The 23,381-nt window shown below is 39.2% G+C and overlaps 1 long non-coding RNA gene across 1 annotated transcript in view; it reads right to left on the bottom strand.

Annotated features, from left to right (window-relative positions):
* Positions 1-23,381, bottom strand: part of LOC107323607 (uncharacterized) — a 227,618-nt gene that overhangs the window by 35,688 nt on the left and 168,549 nt on the right. Inside the window, exon 3 of the long non-coding RNA XR_014932347.1 lies at positions 20,357-20,422. This is a non-coding gene — a long non-coding RNA (uncharacterized LOC107323607). The remainder of the gene's footprint in view (positions 1-20,356; positions 20,423-23,381) is intronic.

Here is a 23,381-nt window from a genome sequence, read left to right as displayed (position 1 = left end):
CTAAGGCTGCATATTAAATTTTCATATGCAGCTACTGGAGACAGATTTATAAACTAATTAAGTGTAACAATCTCATAAGCACTGCTTATGGCTGAAGAGTCCCGTATCAACCAGCTGAGTTATTCCAACAGATAAAAAACTTATTCAGTAGGAACATGTTTCAGAATTAGGCCAAAATTACTTTCTGTCTGACACAGAACAACCCACGTGTAAACAGCTCTGCAAACACCTCCCTCGGTTATTATTTGATTTTTTGAATAAAGAAAGCTTGGACTCATTGATACACCTTTATTACTTTCCTTCCTCTATTACTGTACACACACACACACCAATTTTTCTACTGTTTCTAATCCAACTGAAACTGAGTTGCAAAAGATGACAAGAACTGCTGTCTTTCCCTCTGCTCTACCTCCCTTAAGTCTAACCCGCTGTTTCTTTCTTCACAGTTACAATCCAGTCTTTCTGGTTATCTTTTTGGGTAATGTTTACATACTGCACGATAAAAAATCCTACGGAGGCACTCAAAATAATTAACAGGTGAATAATGAGCAATATTTTGCATTCAGCTTTGCTCGAACAAAGCCACAAAACCAAACAAAGTTATCAGAATTTAGTACTTTGCTTTATCTGCTCCATACACAAAACGTGCTATCTTTATTCCTGTCTATATTTTTATTTTCAATGCAGGAACACACTGCAATCACTTTGTTTTATGTTTGGTCCTATGTCTAGCACGTATTTTCTGCACTCTTAGTCATTTCAACCTGCTTTATTCTTAACAAAAATTCCATAGCAACATATATTTAAGAGCCTATTTCTCCTATTGCAATTTTATTATAAACAGGTACTGAAGCAAAAACCATCAACCACCTCTAAATGATGAAGAAATATCTCAGGTTGAAGCTCTTCTTCCCCATTGTTCTTCCACCATAACAAAGACTACAAAAGAACAGACTTTTATGCTTCCCTGTTATAAATTTGGGTTGTTTATACCTGTTTATAGTCCATTTTCAACCAAGTGTTATTGGTATGGGAGTCCCTGGACTCAAGAGACTTTCAAAACTGTCTGTTTAGAAATAGTCTCATCTTCCTAAAGCTGCACTGACAGCACCAGTAAATAATCCATGGGGCTGAGAACTCCAACTGGCCTTGGGATTCCCACTGGTGGGGTCAGGGGAGTACTTAAAGAATTGGTTCTAAACTAATTCTGTTGCTGAAATTCTATTTTACTCAGTGACTCCAAGCACATCATTAGTATTGATTAAGTGCAAGCACAATGATATAGCAGCTTGTCCTTCAACATGATTTCAGCCAACTCCAAGAGCCTCTGGGTGGATATTTCTATGAAGTTCCTGGGTCTAAAAGCTGTCTGTGACAGAGCTTCACTGTTAATGAAACTCAAATTATGATCACAGTGTGCAGTCTTGAGTAACAACTGGAACCAGATTACATGCAGGGACCTTCAGTATATATGAATCTTAAAATCACAGTGGAATAAATCCATTTACAACCAACTACTGCTGACAAAGGTAAAGATTTAGCTAAGCAACTATTTGACTTAGAGACACTTTCCTGGGACTGCTTTGTTTGGCATATATCAAAAAAGAAAAGAAAGTCTTAGGGCTGAGCCTGCCCAATGATTGATGCTCTTCTATTACTGTTCCAGAATCTGTAATATATAGCCTATTGTTTAGGTAATAACTTACGTTTTCTTACTTTATAAAGCTCTCCAATGTGGTGTTTGATGTATGAAAAGTTTTCTGCACGTCTACACAAAACACGAGTAACTCGTTTTCATTAAGAGAAGGTGCACGTAAATCATTTCAGAAGAGGTTCTGACATCTTTACTCTTTTAGTGAACACGTAACTCTGTAAGTCATCCCATTGCAGTAAGTGGGACACTTGGAGACATGGAGTATATGATGCAAACTAATTAATACATTTCTAAATCATCATTTAATCTCATTGACAGATAAGATAGGCCACGTGAATTTGTAAGCACTCCTGTTACAAAAGGGTCTTTTTAAGCTGTTTTTGTTCAGGGTGAGGTTTTGTGTTTCGGATAGGAGTTCTAAGTTCCATTTTTCTCCTAATCAATGTGAAAAACATTTTATATCTGAAGACACGGGAAATTGCTCACTGAGCACTCACTCACTTCTTACAGTAGAGGGGAAAATCACTTCTTTTCCCCTCTGCTAATCCTGTTTGAAAAAATCTTTTTAATATTTCTATCTTTTTGACAGCAGACTGAATCCATTAACAAAGATTGAGAACACGGCTGAGAAATCCCAGATTTGCTCATCTGTGCATTTTTCCTCCTGTTTGCCCACCGTCCATTTCTATTACTAATTTAATCAACTTCTAGCACATCTGCAGTATTTGTCATAAGCTCGTTTACTTTAAGCTAATGACTATAAAGAAACCATAAAATCGTGGCATTACATTGATCAGAAATAAAGCTTATTTAAGCCAAAATAGTTACAAACTGATTTAAATACTAATAAGGCTGACAGTTACTCAGCGGCAGAATGAGAGCAGAAAATAGCAGTGAATTTGCTGCAAGAGAACACTACAAGAGAACCAAATCTTTACTACTGTTTGACTACCAACACCTCTAAGAAAGAGACAAACACCAGACCTCCACATGTCCATACCTGAAGCTTTCAGCTTGCTCCTTCATGCTCTGGAAATGACATGTAATTGGATGCGAATTAAATGAGATCTTTTGGGCAGATAAAAATCAAGACCTGTAATTTTTAACTTGTTCCACTCTAATTTTCTTGCTTCGGTGAATTCTCAAGGCTGTCACCTCACCAGTGCTAATGGAAAATGCTGTGAGGATGCTATGAGTGGCTGGAGGATCTTTTGTCCTCCTTACAAAATGGAGGATATTAGCCACATATCAAACAGAAGAGATCACATTTAGCTTCCCAATGGACTTAAAACTTTGGCATGAAGCTACCAAATACTTGCTAAATTCTTTTGTGGATACAACTTGTCATGGCCGTCATGCCTAAACAGGGACCACCTGACATCAAAGATAGCCCAAGACTTATATAAAGCTATACTGTTAGTAAATAAGCTAATGATAAATGAAGGTACACCCACTGCTTGTCAGCAGCAGCACTGCACAGCAAGAGGAACAGCTGGATTTGGAGATGTGGTCTTTGCATACGCTCCCAGCAATTAGAACCCACCAGTTAATTGTCTGGAGCAAAGCCCAAGCGACTCTTATGCAAAGGCCTGACATTTGGGTGTATTTATTTCATTTCAAGGTTATATTCTGTTTATATCTTTCTTTATTAGTTCTACAACACTTTAATTGGACGTTTTTATGATCGCGCTGATTCTTATGGTTATTTTTACGGCAACAATTGGTGGGTACCTGCTTTTCCTCCCCTTATTACAGAATGAATCACAGAATGACCTGGGTTGGAAGGGACCTCAAGGATCATGAAGCTCCAACCCCCCTGCCTGGCAGGGCCAATTTGCACCCAACACATACTGATATGATGCAAATGAACCATCAATAATGAATAAGAGCTACCTTTTCCTCCCCAGAGGTATTAACTCTACAGCAGCATGCTTGAAGGCAAAAAAAGAGAACACTATATAAATAAAGCTTGAAAATAAACAACAATTTCAACATACGTAATGCCTAGCACATATTATTTCATCAGGACAGACCAGAACACTGCTTTTTTTTTCCCCCAACACTGTTTTTTAAGGCATTTAAAAAACATCTCCACCCACAGAGCACATCAAACAGCTCTGTAAATTGCGTATACTTAAAAGAAATCAAACTTGGCGACGACGGAGTGATGTGCAAAGCTGAAGCTTAAGCTGAAGCTTTTTTTATCACTAACAAAGTAACAGGCTTTATTTGTTTTAAAGTTCAGCTTCCATTTTGTTCATAAGGCAACTGATGAGCGTGCCTTGAAAAATATGAGGGGGAAAAAATAACACAGCCTTTAATTGGAGAAGGTTGCCTTGTTCGTGGCTGGCAAAAACATGCAGCTAATGGTGATTATGTTGAAAAACAGTATTACTCAAAAATAGCAATAGGGAACAGCAAATAGTGTTGTTGTGTCCTTTGTATCAGATGTAGTTTACATGGAAATAAATAGAAGGTATTACTTTTGGTGCAGCCTACATGTAGGAGCTCCAAGACAATTCCTCTTCACTCAGTGCAGCCCAGGCAAGCAAGAAGGATGAACAATGCTGCTTTGAGAGCCACAAGAAACAAGAGCTAATGCTTTCTAATAGCACAGAAAGATTACACCAGTGAGATTGACAGAACCATTGGCTTTCTGTCACAGAACACAACTGCCTTTTTTCTTCCATATGATGGTCTGAGCCACAGAAACCCCTTGAAATCAAGGAAGAAAAACATCCAGGCAAATTATGCTTCTAAAGAGAAGCTGAAGAAATGAACATTCTCTTGTTGTTCTTTTGATTGTTTGCTTTTAAATTAAAACAAGCCTGACTAACAACATTGTTATGCTCACAATGAAGTGATTTAGAGCACTTAATGGACTGAAATCCTCCACAACATGGACAGTGAGAGTGGGTGCACTTTTCCCCTGGGGGGAATCTCACTGATCACTCTCCTACAGGCTTATTTCACATCCCTCACTACTGGACCTGAAGGCAGATTCCAGTGGCACAAGGCTGGTGAGATCCTTTAAGTGAACAACCCGATCCTTCTCCTTTGAACAGAAGGAAAAAGGCCTTTACATGAGAGAGGTTAAGAACATAGAGCCTTAGGTATTCTTTGTAGAAAGCATGAAGTAGGATAGAGAAAAAAAGTCTCTATTAGTATTGTTGATCCACGTTTTGATGAAAGCTTAAAATGTAAATGAAAAGAGAGAGAATAGGGATGAAGCATCTTCAAACTTGCAACAAATCATTTTATATTGATAGAATCCCGGGCTTAAATCCAAGCACAGCTATTGCCTTAATGCAAACTGATTTCAGGAGACTTAAAAATAGCCAAGATACTATGGTGATTGGCAGGCATTGTAGAGACAACTGCCAAAGTCAAATTGATTTTTTTTTTTCCCCTTTTGAAGGACTCCAGATAATTTAAGCAAGGCTACAAATTAAAGCACACACACACATCAGACTTCTTGATGGTTTAGAAACACGGTCCCAAGAGGGGAGCTGTTTCCCCACCCTCACCTTCCAGAAGCATAGGGGAATTCATGCACAGACTGACCCATGACACTGGCCGGTATCCAAATGAGCAGCTTGCTTCAATTCTGCACTATACGTGATCATGCCCAATTCAGCTGCTGTACTTACAGTTCAGACACGTATGAACTCTAGGGCTTCAACAAATGGTAATTTCTAGTATTATGCACCATTAACAGATGGAATCGTCTCACAATTTCACTAGGCGGAAAACTCAATTACACTCTGTATCTACTTAAGGGAGAGCTGCAACAGGAGGTCGCACAGGCTACACAAATAGGCAGAGGTCATGAGCAGAATGTACTAGAAAACTCCAACGGCAGCTAAGCTAGAGAAGGTCCCAAGGGTAACAGAAGGCATGAGTTTGGCCATGTTGTTTTTTCCTTCCCCTATATTAAAACCTTCAGTTTGTACTAAAATGTCAGGCAGGCAAAGGCAGAAGGGACTCTGGGGGGAAGGGGAGGAGGGGGTTGGAAGCATTTTCTAATCCACTGAGAGCACTGCCTGCTTACAGCACTCACACATCTGTCTATGGCTCTTGAGATATTACTTCCAACAGCACTATAAATGAATTCAAACACGCATTACAGGTCTGATTAATTTTCAGCTGGTGACATTTTTAGAATAAAATACATGTCAGGTAGTCTCTCTGTCACACGGAATACGATACGCCTCCAAGCGCGTGTGCTTCCCCTGTGCAAGAGGTGTGCTGAAAGCCTCCCATTGCTGCTGCCTATTAATATTCCAGAGAGGTTTTCAATAAGTGATATTGGACACTTGCTCCAGCAGGGAAGGCAACAGAAAGGAATACCAACCCATTTAGTTTACAAGTACCTACGGAGTACTACTTGGCAAACAGCTTTTGCATGCCATACCCTTGGCATTCAGTTTCATACTACAGAGAAGCTACATGTAATAGCTCTGTACAAAGCAGAATAGCCCTATAATCACCTTTCTGCACATGAAACCCATGCTGATATGGGTGAGTAATTGCAAACACTAACATTAGCCTTGTCAAGCTCATCTCCTCAGTTTCCCTTTACAATCAGAGTGCTCAGTGCAGTTAAATGCATCCTCGCTGCCTATGGAGGGAGCCAAGACCAGTCACACAGTCATTAAAGTATCAGTCACCGGTATCAGAAAGGACAAGATTGAACAACTAAATACATAAATGTGCTCTGAACAACAACAGATTCTTCACCTGACAGTTCTGTGCAGATATGGACAAAGTGACATAGGTTTGGGCTGGTAATTACTCCCTACCAAGATCTTGAGTGGTCAGAAACTCTTCTATGTCAACAGAGATTTTAACCAGAAAACTCCTCTTTGTTCTCAATGACCTGGATTTCCCTATACAGCCATTCAGTCAAAACCCAGCCTCTGTCACACTGCAGATCCCAATAGTCTTTATTACAAATCTTTATATGACTGCAGGGATGGGTGAGAAGATGGTGATTCCCCATTATAAACTTGCCTCTGTAAAAACAGCCCTTGTGCAATCATTGAGCAAGATCCCTATTTAAAGCTCACCTTTCCTTGGTCCTCCAAGACCATTAAAGCCTAAGTATCCATTATGTGTCCTGCCCAGCCTGTTATAAAGGTCAAATGTTGTAAGACAGCTACCATTCAGCTCCAAACCTAATTACACTTCCTGGAAATCATCCTGCTCACATTCTTTTTGAAATACGTAATGAGATTTTCATACAGAAGCAGCACTGCAGAAGTGATCGACCCTTGGTATAATAGCAAGGCTTAGAAAATAACATCTCTGCTTAGCCAAACATTAGGCAAGAATGACAGAGTCCCAGAGAAGTTCATTAGGAACGTTTTGAGCCGGGGCTAATACCAGCTTATCAGGAATGGATGCATGATACACCTGAAAAATAACCACAGTATAACTTGAGTTTAATGTATCTTGAATGATCAGAGGTAAGGACAACAAGAGTATAACATATAAACTTGTTACCTGTATCCCTATGGCCAACTTAAAAACAACAGTACTGAAGGTAAGCTTTGTCTGCTTATGGAACTATTAGGACACACACACACACAAAGGACAGTCCCCAAGCAAAAGAGCTTAACCTGAAACTGCAAGAAACTGTCAAAAATACAAATGAGGGCAATAGGCCAATAAGGTGAAAGTGGGAATATGAATTCAGCACATGAAAAATAGAGTGGCAGACAAACTGAAGATGCAGCTCTTCATCAAATTCAATATAAATTCAAGTTTCTGACATACAGAGGTATTATCGTCTCAAACAACATCCTTCATTACAGCTAAAAGGAACATGCTGATAAACAGGTTAAATAATGTGCAACCAGAAAGCTGAGAAAGAGCAGCACACCTGACACTGACAAAACTCACCAACACTCCCCATGTCATAAAGAAAAGTAGAAATTGTCTGAGTTACAGACTCAGTTCTGCCACTTCTAATCCCACAATGATGCACCTGCATCATCAGAAGTGCCGAGATAAAGCAATTGATTGAGACAGCACTATGGCTGCTGAAGTCCCAAAGAGAAATTGGGACATTTCTCAGAGACCAACATCACACGAAAAAGGTTGTTCGCCTCTGTTCAATAGAAAGGCTGAAGTCCTTGACAGTTTAGACTAGAAATGAAAATAGCTGGTTTTGTTAGTACGTGGCCCTGAGCACTTCACCTTGTTTTATTCACACAAGTGGTATTTTCAGATTAAATTTTGCTCTGCAAATCAAGATGCTGACCTACAGCTTTTTGAGTGCAGAGATTGGAGAGTCACTTCTCCTGTTGGAAGAAGAAAGAATAGCCTGAGACCTGAGAACCTTCCATGAGATTATTAGCAATGTTACCCAGAACAAAGATCTGAGGGCTTCAGAAAGTACATACGCTGCAGACAGAGACTCTCATGGCTGCTCTGCATGATATAGAATCAAAGAATCACCAATGCTGGAAAAAGCCTCCAAGATCATCCAGTCCAACCATCAACCTACCACCAGTATTTCCTCAGTAAACCACATCTCTTCCAGCTAACATTTCATCTCCCCTTTATTTCATAGATAGGTTAAAACCACAAACAATCAAGAATTTGCTTTAAGGGGTATTTTGCAGTCATGCATACCTAAAAAATAAATAACATCACTCCAGCCCACCCCCAAACACAAGAAACCCAACGTATTAATGCAACATTCTACATTTCCCATTAATGTCATCTGCTCCCCTGAGGAGTTCTCCTTCACATACTGTTTCATCACACGAGACGTTTCCAATGTGACCTTTTCACACAGCTCTATTGCAGTAAGCAGGTACTACACCAAGCCAGTCAGAAGTAATGGCCAAATAAGATTTTCTTTTACAGTCATGTCAAAGTGTATTTTCATCCTAATCAGGATGAAATGTTGAAAATGGAAAAAAGGAATTCTGGATGAAGAGAGAAATGAAGTATTTCAACTGACATCAAAAAATCCTGTGGAATCCTTTTGGTTTGTTTATACTGATACATACTACTGTATAAAGATAGGGCACGGTGTAACATAATGTAATTGAATTCAGACAGATTTGGAGTTTATGTAACTTCTCCATTCAAAAATAACAACACTACCACATCCTAATTTCATCAAAACCTTCTGCCCTGCCAAACTGCTCTCACCACACCAGAATAAGATTAGCCAACATACCCACAGTACGTTAAGTCTTAGCTTATGTTAAACAAGTTGCTTTCCACCTTAGCTGCTTGTCAATGACCTGCGCTGCCCTTGTCAAGAGGACATTTTCAGAGATGCTCAGCTGACAGCAGCTGTCTTTATTCCCCTTAGCAAGCCCCTGGTTCAACATTCCTCCCCCAGCTCTTCCTGCTCAGTGTGGTATTTTATGTCATACTGCGACCTCAATCATTTGCCTCATTATACTCTTTTTTTTCTCCTCCTCATTTCCACAGGAGACTTTTCCCCCCATCAGAACTATTTTAAAGGTGCTTCCTGATAAAGTCATTCCCCATTCCACTTCTTTTCAGGTGGATGGAAGAGCTGTCAATGTTTTCAGGAGCTCAATGCAAAGTCCAGAAGAGATTCATGCAAATCCCTCATGCACAAGAGCTTTCATCCTGCTGCCATGAGCACGTCTCCCAGGGATCACAGTAGTCTACAATCATCCCTTAAAACATCCATACTCATTTTCACTGAGGACTCTGTTTCAGTCATCCCTGTAATTGCATAATGAGCATCAGCTCTGGCACATTTAAAGTTCTATCCCTTTTCCAGGCTAAGTGGATAGGAGGGAATGGAAAAGAAGGCCTTTAACTGAATCCAAGGTCAGCATTTAATACTCCCTTTAATGCAAGACTATCAATGTTGGAGGCCTACTTAATGCCTTTTAAACTGTCACTTAACAAGTATAATCCTTGTAAATAAACAAACCCTTGTGTGAACAGGCTCTTTTGATCCTTAAGAATAAGGCTAAACAAGCAGCGAGAAACATCTGAAGTCTGATGTGATAATCAAAGCATGTCTTCTGTGCGTCCTCTGAGCTGGCAGCTAACAACAGCTTCATTGCACCTCCTGAGCAGCCTTTCTTCTCCAGTGCTGTAATTAAACACTGCATTTTATTTAAACTTCCGGGGAGTTGGAGCTTTATTGTGTATATCTGAAATCTCTGCCAACCTCCACTCCTACAATAACACATTCACAACATCCCTGTGAGTTTTGGAGACCTCCACTTGCCCCGCTCACTGTTAACTCAGATTAGAAGTGCTTGGATCAGTCCGCTGAGGTTGACTTTCTCTTCACTACGTGTCATCAAGAAACTGAGCCTTCATCATCTGCCAATTAGGATTTTGATACTCTGATCTGATGAATTCAGTTATATGCTGTCTGATCTTCACCTGTCTTAACAGCTGCTGGGCATTCCACTTCGGCTATGTGAAGTTTCAGGAACAGCTGTTTATTCCTGACATGCACCACGGCACATTTTCCATGGAGTAAGCAGAAAATAAATAACTCAATTTGCATGCGGACCTTCATAATTATCCCTATCAGTGGAAATGTAAACATAGCCTTCCAATCCAGATATTAGTCTTTTTAATGATTCTGAACCACACATATGCTAGGACAGCATCTCTTCCTGCCTGTGTTCAAGTCACAGGTGCTCCACAGACTCCTGATTTCTTTGGTCTTTTATTAAGTTGAAGTCTGGATGGGCATGAAAGCTAAAGAAAGGGATTACAGGGGGTTATTCGGTGCTGTCAGTGAAAGAAAATCCCTCTCTCACTGCCAGATGCATTAAGCTACTGATCTCACAGCTGCATAAAATCACTGCCATTAAATCTATGCTAATTCAGCCCAAAGAAAGAAAAAATTATTTAACCCAGAGCCCTTTTCCAATGTCATTCAAAAGCTCTAATTAGAGAAACATTCCCGTTCTCCCATCACTTTGTATTATTACAGGTAGTATTTAAAACGTAGCATTCACGTCCATTAAGAACAAAATACCTGGAGGGTATTGGCTGTTTAGACATATCTGATCATGGCTTTGTTTCCTTACAGACACTTTCACCTCTTGCTTCACAGGTTCTTGCTTAGTGTTATTCACAAGAGAGGCACAAAGGCGGACGTTGCAAAGCGAGCACTGACTTCTGAACATATTTCAACAGACTAAAGGCATTTAATGGGAATTAAAACTGACCTTTCCATCCCCAAGATCTTTTGATGGAAGTTGTTTCTACGAGGCCTACTGTTGGTTTCCCCTTCAAGAGCTTGGCACACACTTGCGTTAAGGAAGACGGTCTGGCTAGATGGATCGCTTGTCTGATCTAACATGGCAATTTCTATGTTCTTAGAGGAAAAAATAGAAAGTAGAGCACTAACACTCTGGGGAACAATCCAGCAAAACTTAACAATTAAAATAAAAACATAAAATAGCCATAAATTAATTTTCCCCCTCCTGTTTTGCAATATGATTTTATGCGCAACATTAAAACTACAACATGAGTTATCTCTTCAAGCCTTACTTGTGAGGGGCTACGAGCAGAGGTAGGCATCTGAATCTTGGTGGATGAACCAAGTTTATATCCATTCTAATTACGTTCATAATGCACTTGTTTGAACTACTGTAGGTGTTAGATGTATGCTATACATTCCGTCTAAAGTAAATTGAAATAAAAATATAATGCATAGCTGAAAAATATACTCTGTACAAAGCACTGTATCTCACTGACAAGTACTTTAAAAAAAGGCTAAAAGTAATAAAAATTACTGCTAGAAAAATCGAAGTGTTCCATTCCTAGATTTTATGGGGGTAATAAAATATGAAAAAGCAGCTCTAGTTAAGCTAGACTGATGAAGTGATATACAGCCAGAAAGGCATTCAAGGTTGTGTTGAAACAGATTTAAAATTGATATATATCAAATACAATAATTCTGGTGCATATTAAACAGAGTCGAGATAGAATACCAGAGCAGACTACCAGCAGATGATGGGGAGTTGAATTAAAAAATATAGTTTGACCTGGACAAACTGCCAGGCCCAAGAGCTTGAATGAAGTTGTCAGTAGTTGTTTTAACACATGAAGTGCCGCACTTGAGATTGAAATGGGAAGCTTTTGTTCTATACGCGTACTTCAGGATTTCTGTCGCTTTAACTCTTTTTATTACCAAGATGTGTTTCTGATTGCTGTGGAGAAGCACAGGGAACTGCCAAAAAACATGATCACGCATCACAAATTATTTCCAAGGTCAATTCCTACAGGTACAGCTTGAAGAAATGCATCGCTTCCAGGGCAGTTGTGAGCACAGACACTCGGTGACAAACATGAAATGGATGAGTTTAACCACTTCATCCACATCTATGGCTCAGTGACAGGCAGAGCAGTGGGCCAGTTAAGAAGGTTATCTCTGAGAGCGAGGCTCTGCAGCATTACATTTCATTTTTATCACAGAGTCAGAGAGCTCATCAGTGCTTTGGGTTCATACAACACAACGTAAAAACAAGTCAAGAAGATCGTTAGCATTCTGTCCACATTCTGTATGGGTTCAGGTTATGACACATCATTTATTCTCCTAAGCGAGATGCTTTAACATAAGTTCATACGGAAGAATGAAATGATCTTTTCAACACTACCCTGTATTCATCTTCCTCCTGCTGGAACCAGATAAAACTTAAAAAAAGCTTCAAAAAATCTCCCAATGTGGCTGCACAAAACAATCAGGAAAAAGGTTTTCAGAGCATTCTGACACACACATTTTCTTTGTAGTCACTTGTTCTGAAATTCAGCCTCAGCAAAGGACCAGCACAGCAGCTACACACCACTCTGGTCATAACAGAACCAGATTCTGAAAAGTCAAATAGTATTAAGAAACAAATGGATTTCATGCTATTTCTCTGCAAAGGGAAGGACTTGAGCTTTGTCAGTGTTAGCAGCATTCACCTCGTTATGTGGGTCAGGTGCACATGCTCACAGTAAGCACCGCAATGCCACCAGCATCCCCCCACTGCACTATATGGGAGTTTTACCTTGGCTGTACCACACATCACCAGCTTCAGGTCTACAAGTAGCACCTTGCTTATGCTGTGACTCTTCATACAGAAATAAACCACCTTCAGGTGTCAGTACCTGAACAGAACCATTCCCCACCCAGCTACATCCAGTAACACTCACACAATTGCCATTATGGTACTATGAGATGGGTGAACTGTTACCAACAGCCTTCCACCTGTATCCCAACCCAATGACATGAGATAGCTTGAAAAAAAAACCACCTATCAAACAACACTAGAGATAGCAGCACTCCCTTGTCTACAAAATTGCTCCAGCCACCCATATCAAGGAGTAAAACTCATCTGTTTGCAGCAGAAACAGAAAAATACTGTCAAAGATAAATCAGGCTAGTACCTGGCAGACTAAGCACGCTGTACCAATTACCCTGAAGAAATTGTAACTACACAGTCAGCTTTGTACAGAGGACATGTGTACTCTGACAGTGACAAAGCAAGAGTCTGCTTTTGAGACGTTCACACCTCTAAATGCTCACCAGCCTATGACACCCTGCAAGAACAAGTTGCTTTGGCAGCTCAAAATCCAGGTTGGCTGTAGACTAGGAAATGCTAAATTATTAGCAACAAAGTGTTATAAACTTGTCTCCTTGACTACTGATCTTAAAGAGATTCCCTTTATAGGCTGCTGATTCTCTTCTGCTTAAAAACATTGCAGAAAATAATGATTATTGCTATGTCCATCATGACTGTGTGCAATCACCGTATGCTCCAGCCAGCATTAGAGCTGCAGAGCTGCTCCCAGCCTCTGAACCAACACTCCCTTGGAGCAGTTTAGACACAATACTGCTTGGTATAATGTCTTACAGACAAGGAGCATGGTCCACTTCCAATAGGAGAAACTCCTAAAGGGCAGATTAATTCACTGCACTGACTGTGTGATAAAATAACCCCCCAGTTGCTGAGATGCCACCTCTGCCTGCTGAAGTCTTTGAACCACTGTATCAAAAGATGCAGTCAGATCTTACATTGTTCTGTAAACTCTCTCCCCTCTCTTTGCTTCTCCTTCACGTTGAGCATCAGGCAGTAACACAAATGGGAGAATTCAGAGTAAGGATTTGTTTGCCAGGTCAGAACAGAGAAAACAAGAATAATCAGAAGGATTTGCTCAGAGAAAAATACTGTGTGTGAATGTTAAAATTTACCTTCTGTTGAAGGACTTTGGCATTATCACATAGCTGGGTACAACTCTGCTGTACGCTGTGATTAAGCACACAACTGCTGATGCCAGACTCGAAGGGATCTTCAACAAGTGAAAAAATGAGAAATATAAGAAGAGAGAAGAGGAAACTGACAAACTGACAAACCTCCACTCACACAGTTATGCAGTAACAAGGGTCGATGTAATCCTGGGTTCCAATCAACAAGTTCATATTGACTGCCTATAAGGAAATGGTGGCTTGGCAATTGTAAGAAATAGCACTGGAAAAAGAAATGTCCTCAGAACACAAATGTCCCCACGTGTATTTCTGGCCACTTGTTCAATTTCTTTCTTTTTCTTTTAAATTGTAGATGAGGTGCTTTATCTCTCAGTATAGAATAAATATCACAATAAGGAAGATCCAGATAGAATATACAAGAGCTTCAAAATCACAGTGGAATAGAGCACCATGCGGATAAGAGATCTGTCTCTTAAAGTAAACCAAGGGGATTAAATCAAACTCTGAAAGAAGACAAGTAAATGATAAATGACACACGGCTGTAACTAAACTAAATCTTTGGTGTCTAAATGAAATACAGAGAGCTGAAGAGATTATGCAAATTGAAATGAATCAGGCTGAATCAAGACTTACAGCTGACCTAAACTGTGAGGGAACATGCTGCAGTCTGAAGGCAGAACAATTATACAACCTGGGACTGAATAGTTGACCAAAGGATAAAGGATGGAAATTGTATGTGGTACCCAGAGTTCTCCAAGAATAAAGGTGGAAGGGGGTGGGGAGATCCAGCTCTATCGCTGTCTTTGGAGGCAAATAATAGAGGAGGGTGAGAACAAGAAGAAAGCTTTATAAAACATGTATTAGAGTTTGCATATGTAAATACAAGCATACACTCGCTGCAAGCCAGCTGAGGTCTCAAAGCCATACGGGGTCAAAATCTACTGAGATTTTTCCACTACAGTACTTCTGAAATGGCACTGCAGTTGCTCTCAGCTGAAATAAATACACTTCTGCCTTCAGCAGACAGTTGGATACTTTTCTGAAAGTCTCCTAAAACAGACTGTTCTGTACTATTAGGTCTGATCACTACATTCAGAAACTGCATTCGAGATTTCTCATAAGAATTTCCACAAGAACTCAGATCTCAATTCCTGGCTTATTCCTCCTCGTTCAACTACTCAGTTAAGTGTGTACTAACAGTCACACAATGGAAAAGAAACAGTAAAACAGAAGTTAAGCAATGTATTAAATTATCCAAAATTATGCTGCATTTACTTTATTCACTACTATCAGCAATCGCAAATCATAATACAAGAGTCTTTTGACCTTTAGAATAACTGATGCAGTCTTTTGCAAGCTGAGCAAACCAGCTTCCCCAAGAACACGGGGAAGGGAAGGACGAAAGTCAAGTGCTGTAATTAGCTGCATAATTATTTTCCAAAATAAAATGTGCAATCTTCACCTCTTTGGTATTGAATGGCATCACTGGGGCTGCTATCATTAAGCTGCCATTGCTGCACTATCATTACAGGTCTGATAAGGAAAGACAAACACTTTGAGATCCACTAGAGGATGCACTTATTTCCCAACTTCCCTCAACTAATGTATTTATGTACTTATTTTTGGTGGATGATGGGACTGTGAGGGCAGGAAGGAAGTTCACTGATACTGGAGCCAGGAGGGATAAATACACACTCTTCCCAATAGGAATGGTGCTCTGATAATCACAAGGCATTACATCCTAGTTTTTATTCAGCCAATGACAAAATTCTCATCAACTTGAACAGGACCACAATTCTACTTCAGGCTTGTAGACACAAGAATAAAGTTCATACATAGAACTCCAAAATGAACACAGCAGGAAGAGGGAACCCAAATCTTCAAGATATTCAAGATATGATATACTGCTGATGTGAAACTCCTTCCTGATTCTGTTCTCCCAAACAACCACCACCAAACAAGGGGAGTCCCCACCATTGAGTATTCAATATAATCCAATATAAGAATAAAAGCTAAATGTTACACAATGGTTATTTGTGTTTACAAAACACGCAATAGGACTTAAAGCAGTCCACTGCTTTGAAAGCAGGCAGGGACAAATGGAGTGAAACAGCTCCATGTTATCACACGCATTGAAAGGAAGAGATCTCTAATTGCTTCTGAAAGGTTGGTTTAGTGCCATGACCTGTTGAGTGTAAGATGCAAGTAGATGTTTTTGCAGCCAGAATGCCTCATAGCTTACAGGCATACAATTAAGAGTAGACATTTATTTGTTGAAGAACTGAGTCACTGAGCTGCATGCTATGCCAATGTTACTTATTTACCTCAAAACTAAAGTTACTCTTTGTATAATAGCAACAGCTTCCTTCCCTCTACATTTGTATAAGGGAAGAGCCGTTTAGAATCAGCATTAAAACCCTTGAGCTTTCATCAGGTACGTCTGGGAAAGAAGAAAAAAATCCCTTTCTCATCCACATGACTGATCATACAGAACTGCTCCTCTCTGCCAGCCCAAGGCTGACCACGCTTCAGTCCAAATCAAATAAGTCACTGCAAATGCTATTAAATCTTAACCTTCATTAAGCCCCCATAGGTTGCTTTCAGAGAATAGTTCTTTAAAAATCCTCAGAGAAAACAAGATTTACAGCTTGCTACGTAGACAAAGGAAAGCAAATTAACACCAATGTTCATGCTTAGACTAGCTAGAATAATGTAATCAATGCTAACTGTATGCACTGAAAACAGATCTCATGCACGTGCAATACATTAACACAACTCCATCCTCTTCCTCGAAATCCATGTGTTGCTTCTACTAAGAGTAATATTTCTCCTTCTCTGAGCATTTGTCTTTAAAAGCTCGTCACTTAAAAAGAAGACAGAGTGTTTTCTTTACCGTTTTAAAGGTAAATACGCAACAATTTTGCTCACCTCAGTAAAATAAAAATGCGTAATTGCCAGCCTTAAAGCTGTAATTTGCATTAATATTGTAGAGTAAACCTCTTATGCATGCAGTGCCATAGTGGTAGCCTCAGCAGTTGTGTCTCCTACTTGGTGGGAAGGGAAAAATATTGCTGAACACATGCATCACTGCTGACCATCCCCAAACAGAACTTCTCTGATTAGATTTGGGAACTGGTGAGGAATTGACTTTATCTATAGACTCCATTTCCTGGATAATGTTATTAATTTATTCATTAAAATGTTATCAAATTATTGAAAAGAAATCTCCAACCTGAGCGTTAGATAACAGCAGCTCTGCTTCCCATCTCAACGGTACATTCGCTTTAACAGGACTTTTAACTAGCAATATTGTTTCGTGATTTTATTATTACCATTATTCAATTCAGCCACGCTTTTTTTTTTTCTTTCCCTTTTTTTTTTTCCCCTTTGCACTCTGTTTACACTTTTTAATGAGGTTTTAATCTTCTCTGACATGTTTATTCAGGTTGTTTGTTCTACAAAACGAAAGAGCTTCAAGTATAAATCCATATTTTTTTAAACCTGGGTCCAAAGCTCCTGTTTAAATAATCCTCAGGCTCAGCCAACCAAAATCAACCATAACCATCCATTTTGATGATGGTTGAGTTTTGGAGCACGTATGTAATATAAGAGAAGCTGAAAATGCACAGTGAATGGAGTATTGTTGACCTATTTCTTCAATCAGCCTCTGAGTTCTTGATACCATCCCTGTTCTGTGAGCATTTTCCATCCTATGGAGATGGAGTATTCAGCCAATTCCTTAGACAGGGACCAAGAAATGCAGCCATGCTGCTATATTCAAGACTGTGCCTATTACCCAGATTGAAAACTCAGTGGGCCTTACTGAAGTATAGAGGCCATGGATGCTGCTTTTCACCTGTGTGATAAAGCTCAATGCAACAGCACTTACAAAGCAAGCTCCTTGCTCCAGACCTGCTGTTGCACCTTTGCAATAAATAAGAGTGCCAAAAGTTAAGAATTCGAGTACTTTACTTACAGTGACTTCCCACAGAACTTCTATCCTGTAGCACTTGTCATGCTGAATACACACATTATTACCTTACATGTAAGATAGCTAATAAGATGTTTTCCATTTAATTTTCTGAACAGCAGAAGTATTTAAAGAACATTAATGTAGTCAGACTTAATTTACTCCTTTTTTTCTTCCCCATGACTTGCAATCATTTTTCACCATCCTCATGCTAGTTAGCTATTATTTTGTAAATGAATGACTTCATTTAATTTAGTTTCAGATTTAATTGTTCCTTATTGGAAATGTCAGCTTTCACAGTCCATTAATAAGGGCACTGGTGGAAAGGAAGCAAGGAAAGGAGTGAGGATTGGGAGAAATAAACTTATCTTAAAAGTAACAAAAAGCTTTAGTTAACATTATGTCCACATATTTATTTTAAGCCCCTCTTGAACCTCAGTCTCTGGATTAAGATTACTAGGGATACTTGATAGAATTCAACAGACTGCCTTCTCTGACAGATGCTGCTTGCTGACAAAGATACACAACACAATGCTTGAACTATGCATTGGTGGTAACTATACAGGCATTGACAAGAATGGTAACAAAAAATATTATTCCTTCCTTTGCTAGCTGATGAAATGACCACTGAAATGACCACAAAAATGACCACTGAAATGACCATTGAAATGACCATTCTCACAGCTTTATCTTTAGAAATGACTTTGGGTGTTTTCTAATAATTGCAGAGCCAAAGTGTCTTTGTAAAGCAGTAAAATACTTGTGAGAATGACTGAGACGTCGTAATGTCTGCATCCATTAATTGGAACTCATTAGAAGTTTAAGCTTGATCAAAACGTGTCACTTTCCACCAGCAGTTAATATTAATAAGGCGGATTACTGGCAGAGAGAAAAAACACAAGAAAAAAACCCAAGAATAATCTATGAAATCTTTATGACATAATCAAAACTAGTAGTTAAAACTGATATATAAATCCAGCAGCATAACACTGCAGTAATATATTATAAAAGGAACGTATCTTGCAATCCATCCTATATTTGGGGTATTTTCTCTGTAAAACGCTTTCTAAGCTCATTTAGCTCAATTAGCATTTATGAAACACTTTCTATGAAATGGCTTTGACTTTGTGTTATTGGTCTGCCTTATGCTGCTTGCACATGCTTAAACGAAAGGTTCCCTACAGCTTCTGGGGGAGAAAAAATGCAATTTCATCTCTTAAAAAAGCAAATAGTGCATAGAGAATTGCAGAAGAAAAGGGAAAAATAAAAGGATAAAATTAGACATAGGCTTTTGTATATTTATGCAGAGCCTCCAAAAAAGACAATAGCAGAAAGAAAACAGGGCTTTCGTATGCGGAATATATTGCACATCAAATGAAGCAACATCAGCTATATTTACCACGTATGGGAAGAAAAGCAAGATACCACAGCTTGCATATGGCAGAAGATATTAAGAATTAGACTGAAATTGGAGTGGGGGGCGGAATCTCTGCTAATTTTAAGGTGTGTTAGATCCAATGCAATGCACCCAGGACATTACTACCTCAGTCTTAGTTTCCTTGTGTATGCAGCATTGGAGTCATTTTACATAACAAGGGTATTGACAGGTATTCAAACTACCATTTCAAAACCACATTCAGATTTTAAGATGAAAAATATGATATAAATGCAAAATATTGTTAAAATAAACATTGAGCTGTATGAACTACAATCATCCTCATTTATTTTTTTTTCCTTCCAAAACAGCAAAGGTAAATATAATATCAATACTTATCAAGGTGAAATTACCCTGTCTTCAAGAGACCATGAAGGGAAAATTCTAACATGGTATTTTCTTGGATGAAAGCTCCCGTGCAAGTGTAAATTATTATCATTAAAGTAATGAATTCTTTGCCCGGTTTCAGCTTTGCAGCTCACTCTGGAATTGAGAAGCATTCTCTGGTCAATGGAGCTCAGGGGGGTACTGTATATTTTTCACAGCATTTTGTTTCCAACTGCATTGTACAGGAGGCAAAACCCCATTACAAAAAGACTTTTGAGGAAGCACCCAGAGTAGTTCTCTGATTTCACTTTTAATTTCTGGATAATGTGGATGTTGGTCATTACTACAGAGCACATCACAGACCAGCTCATCAGTTCAGATGTGGGTCAGACAGGATGTCTGGAAGAGCTCTTTGGATATCCTACGTCAGATGCCACAGTTCTGGACAATTTCCCACCTGACATACTGATATATATAGAAAACTGTCTAAATATCTCACCAATTTAGGAAACTCTTGTCCTTCTCAGCAAAGAACCACAGAATTAAAGCAAGCACTGACTTGGAACTGACTTCTCAATACTGAAAGCGCTCACTCCCTTGGATGTCAAGCTGAGATACGCTATCCTGCACCACATTCACATGTTCTCTTGACTTCACTGCTGCTAAAAATGCTAAGAAAACATAAGAGAGCAGCATGGATACACTTTCATGTGCTGACTGTAGCCAAAGGAAAGATTTTGAACCTACCTAGTAAGAATTAATCCATTTGTTTCCAGTTAATTCCAAAGTCGCATCCAACCAATGTTTTAAGACCTAAAACAGAAAATTACCAATTACAACACACAGTAAAATGCTTTTGACATAAAAAAACAACCTAAAATGTTCCTTGGTCATCTTTATTTGAGGGAGAAATTAAACTTCATCATCTCAGGATGAAAATTCCCTCCATTTTCCAGCTCTATTTCTAGATTTTCAGTTCACTTTGCAGTGGTTTTACAGCACTAAGTATCTCTTGCCAGTCCATGGAGACTCTGTAGGTAATGGATTTGCTTGTTTCAGGTGGATTTCAGGATAACAAAAGAAATAAGTCCTAGTCTATCTAGAATGCATCTACAGTGTTCAAAATTAAAGGCCGCCTCTGACCATGCCCAAATTCACTTTAAGAATGATTATTCATAAGAAAGAGGCTTTAGGATGAACTTATCAATGATAAACAGATTATGTTAGCACACGGGCAGCATCAGTAGCAGTCCATCTAGAAAAGTTATTAGATGTGAGTATAACCCGCTGCTCTAAGCGCTGCCTTCACTGATTCGATCCCTTCGTTACAGCAATCAATTGACACTAATACGGCAATTCCATGACCTACTTTTGTAAAGAGGTCAGACAAAATGATTGAATGGTCTCTTCTACTCTTCAAACCTATAAATAACAATGTATTAAGATAGCTAATAAGCATGTATTAACTAGATTGAGCACAGAAGCCAAGCCATCTGAGTCAAGTCGAACAAAGATTTGCAGCCCCTGAATCAACACGATGCTCAAGGGATGGAAAGTGGACATCTGTATGTTCACCTCTCAGCCCCAAATCCCCCCCAGCTTTAATAGTTTGAAAGCTCTCTATCTTTGTGTGAAAACTTTTAGCGAGCCTCTAAGAAGTTCAAAGTAAGGAAAATCAATGGTCTGTTCACTTTTATATTCATTGAATTGCTCAGGTTGGAAAAGACCATAAATTAAATTAAGTCCAACCTAATATTAATCCTTTACAGACTATTTATGAATGAAACTTAAATTCAAATTTCATCACAAAGGTTTAGGAAAGTTATTGCAGCACTTGGAATAATGTCCTTGCACTACTTGCCTATCATATCTATCAACTTAATTGATCTACACAACACAATTTAATAACAGACTCTTCCACTCTTCTAACCAGTTAACTCTTGGTGGCTCATAAGTCATCAATCATGTCCAAAGTACAATGTAACGCTTTCACATCATATGCAAGTGTAAGTGTTGCAAACTTTGCCAAAGAAATATGCCACTGTTTACTGTTTATGGAGGAATGTATCTCTGCTCACTAATGTGCTCTAGAATAACCTGAATTGCTTTGTGTGCTGAAAAAGGTAATTTAAAATAAACAAAGAAAAGCAAGAGAAGTTATACCCGGCACTACTGACATGAACCTGCAAACTGAAGGCTTCGATATAACAGAAGCAGATGAAAACATTTTAGCTGCTGTTTTGGCACTATGAATAGACTTCTTATAAAAAAGGAGGCACAGGTTATTTAATAACTCACATACCTGGATATTTCTGTATACTGAAGGAGCCCCACAAGGAAGGAGATACGAGACTATTGAAAAGATAATGACCATTATTTCCAATGTTCATCTCAAGCATTATTTGCAGTGGTAGTAATTGCAGGAGATAACATGCTTGACTGGCAATAGTCATCTCCTTGACCTCAGTTAACCACTGCACTCCCAACAAAGCTACTGCTGAGCACTCGGTCCTGACATTCTGTTTCTGCTCTGATAAAATGAACACGTTCATCTGAGTATCTACAAGTTTTCTGCTCCATCACTTCACCAGGTGGGCTCACTAACATTTCATCATTTGTCTCAGCTTTCTCAATTACAGCAGAATTCCTTCCACTCTGTCCAGCTCTGTTACATGCACAGCTTGTTCCTCCATTTAGCATTAGAATACACAAAGCTGACTCCACATCCAGTATGCAGGGCATACATATCATTTTCCCCCACATTCAGAGCCGCATGTTTCCTAAGGCTGAGGGAAAGGTTGTACTGGATAATGCTCTTGAGACTTGCAAACTGAAAAGAATGGGCTCTGCAGCACGCTGGAGACAGCCTGGGGACACAGCAAGGACCATATCAACAACTGCAGATCAACATGAGTTTCCAGTCTGCCTCCAACACCAATATACACCAGGCAAAGCATGCTTGGACCCTACCTGCTTCTACCCCTCCCTGTTCCCAGCCACCCAACTTCACAACACGTTTTCATGCAGCAGCAGCTTTTATGCTGTATGAAAAAAAATCCTGTCTCAGTGTTACTGCATTCTGGAAACTTTGCAAGAGAAAAGCCTTTGGCATGCAAAAAAAAATGGCAAGGAAAGCTAATAGGAAAGCAAAGTCAGAAAAAAAAAGAGGACAAGTGAAAGTCATTCCAAGAAAACTAAATTGTGTTTTTCAATGATTTGTTAAAAAAAATAATAATAATAAAAAATTGATTACAAGCCTGCAGATGTTCCTGAGCAATTCTGAAAGAGGAAGAGCAAGTCTTTTGTGTTTACTGTTTAATCTGCAGTACTTGGCATTCAGCAGATTGGGTGCTTCCATCCACAATCACAGTTATTGCCCTTTGCTGACAGTTGACCAGAGTGTGGGGAGTAGAGGAGCAAGGAAAGAAGGGGAGGGAAGAAGGGAGGGATGGTAATCATCAGAATGCGTGAAATCTCACTGCTACCTCTGCAATGGAATAACTGGAATAGCATCAAATTGAGATTCTATGCACATGTTTCTCATATGCAAACACCATCATAACTGCCTGGGAGGAAAAGTCACTTATTTTCTTTTCCTAAATCTTCTTTTTCCTTATCGCCCATAAAATGTTACAATACAAAAAAAATAATAATAATCCCAGGGGTGAACTGAAGTCGCAGAAGGTGCTCGTGGAGGAGAAAAATAATTGTTAGGCAGAGCTGATTAAATAGCACTATTTTCACACAGACCGAAATGACGGCTGAGAACTCA

Source organism: Coturnix japonica, chromosome 10 (genome assembly GCF_054131305.1).
Source record: "Coturnix japonica strain WE chromosome 10, WE-NBRP24, whole genome shotgun sequence".
NCBI classification, from domain to species: domain Eukaryota; kingdom Metazoa; phylum Chordata; class Aves; order Galliformes; family Phasianidae; genus Coturnix; species Coturnix japonica.
This window is presented reverse-complemented; position numbering and strand designations above follow the sequence as displayed.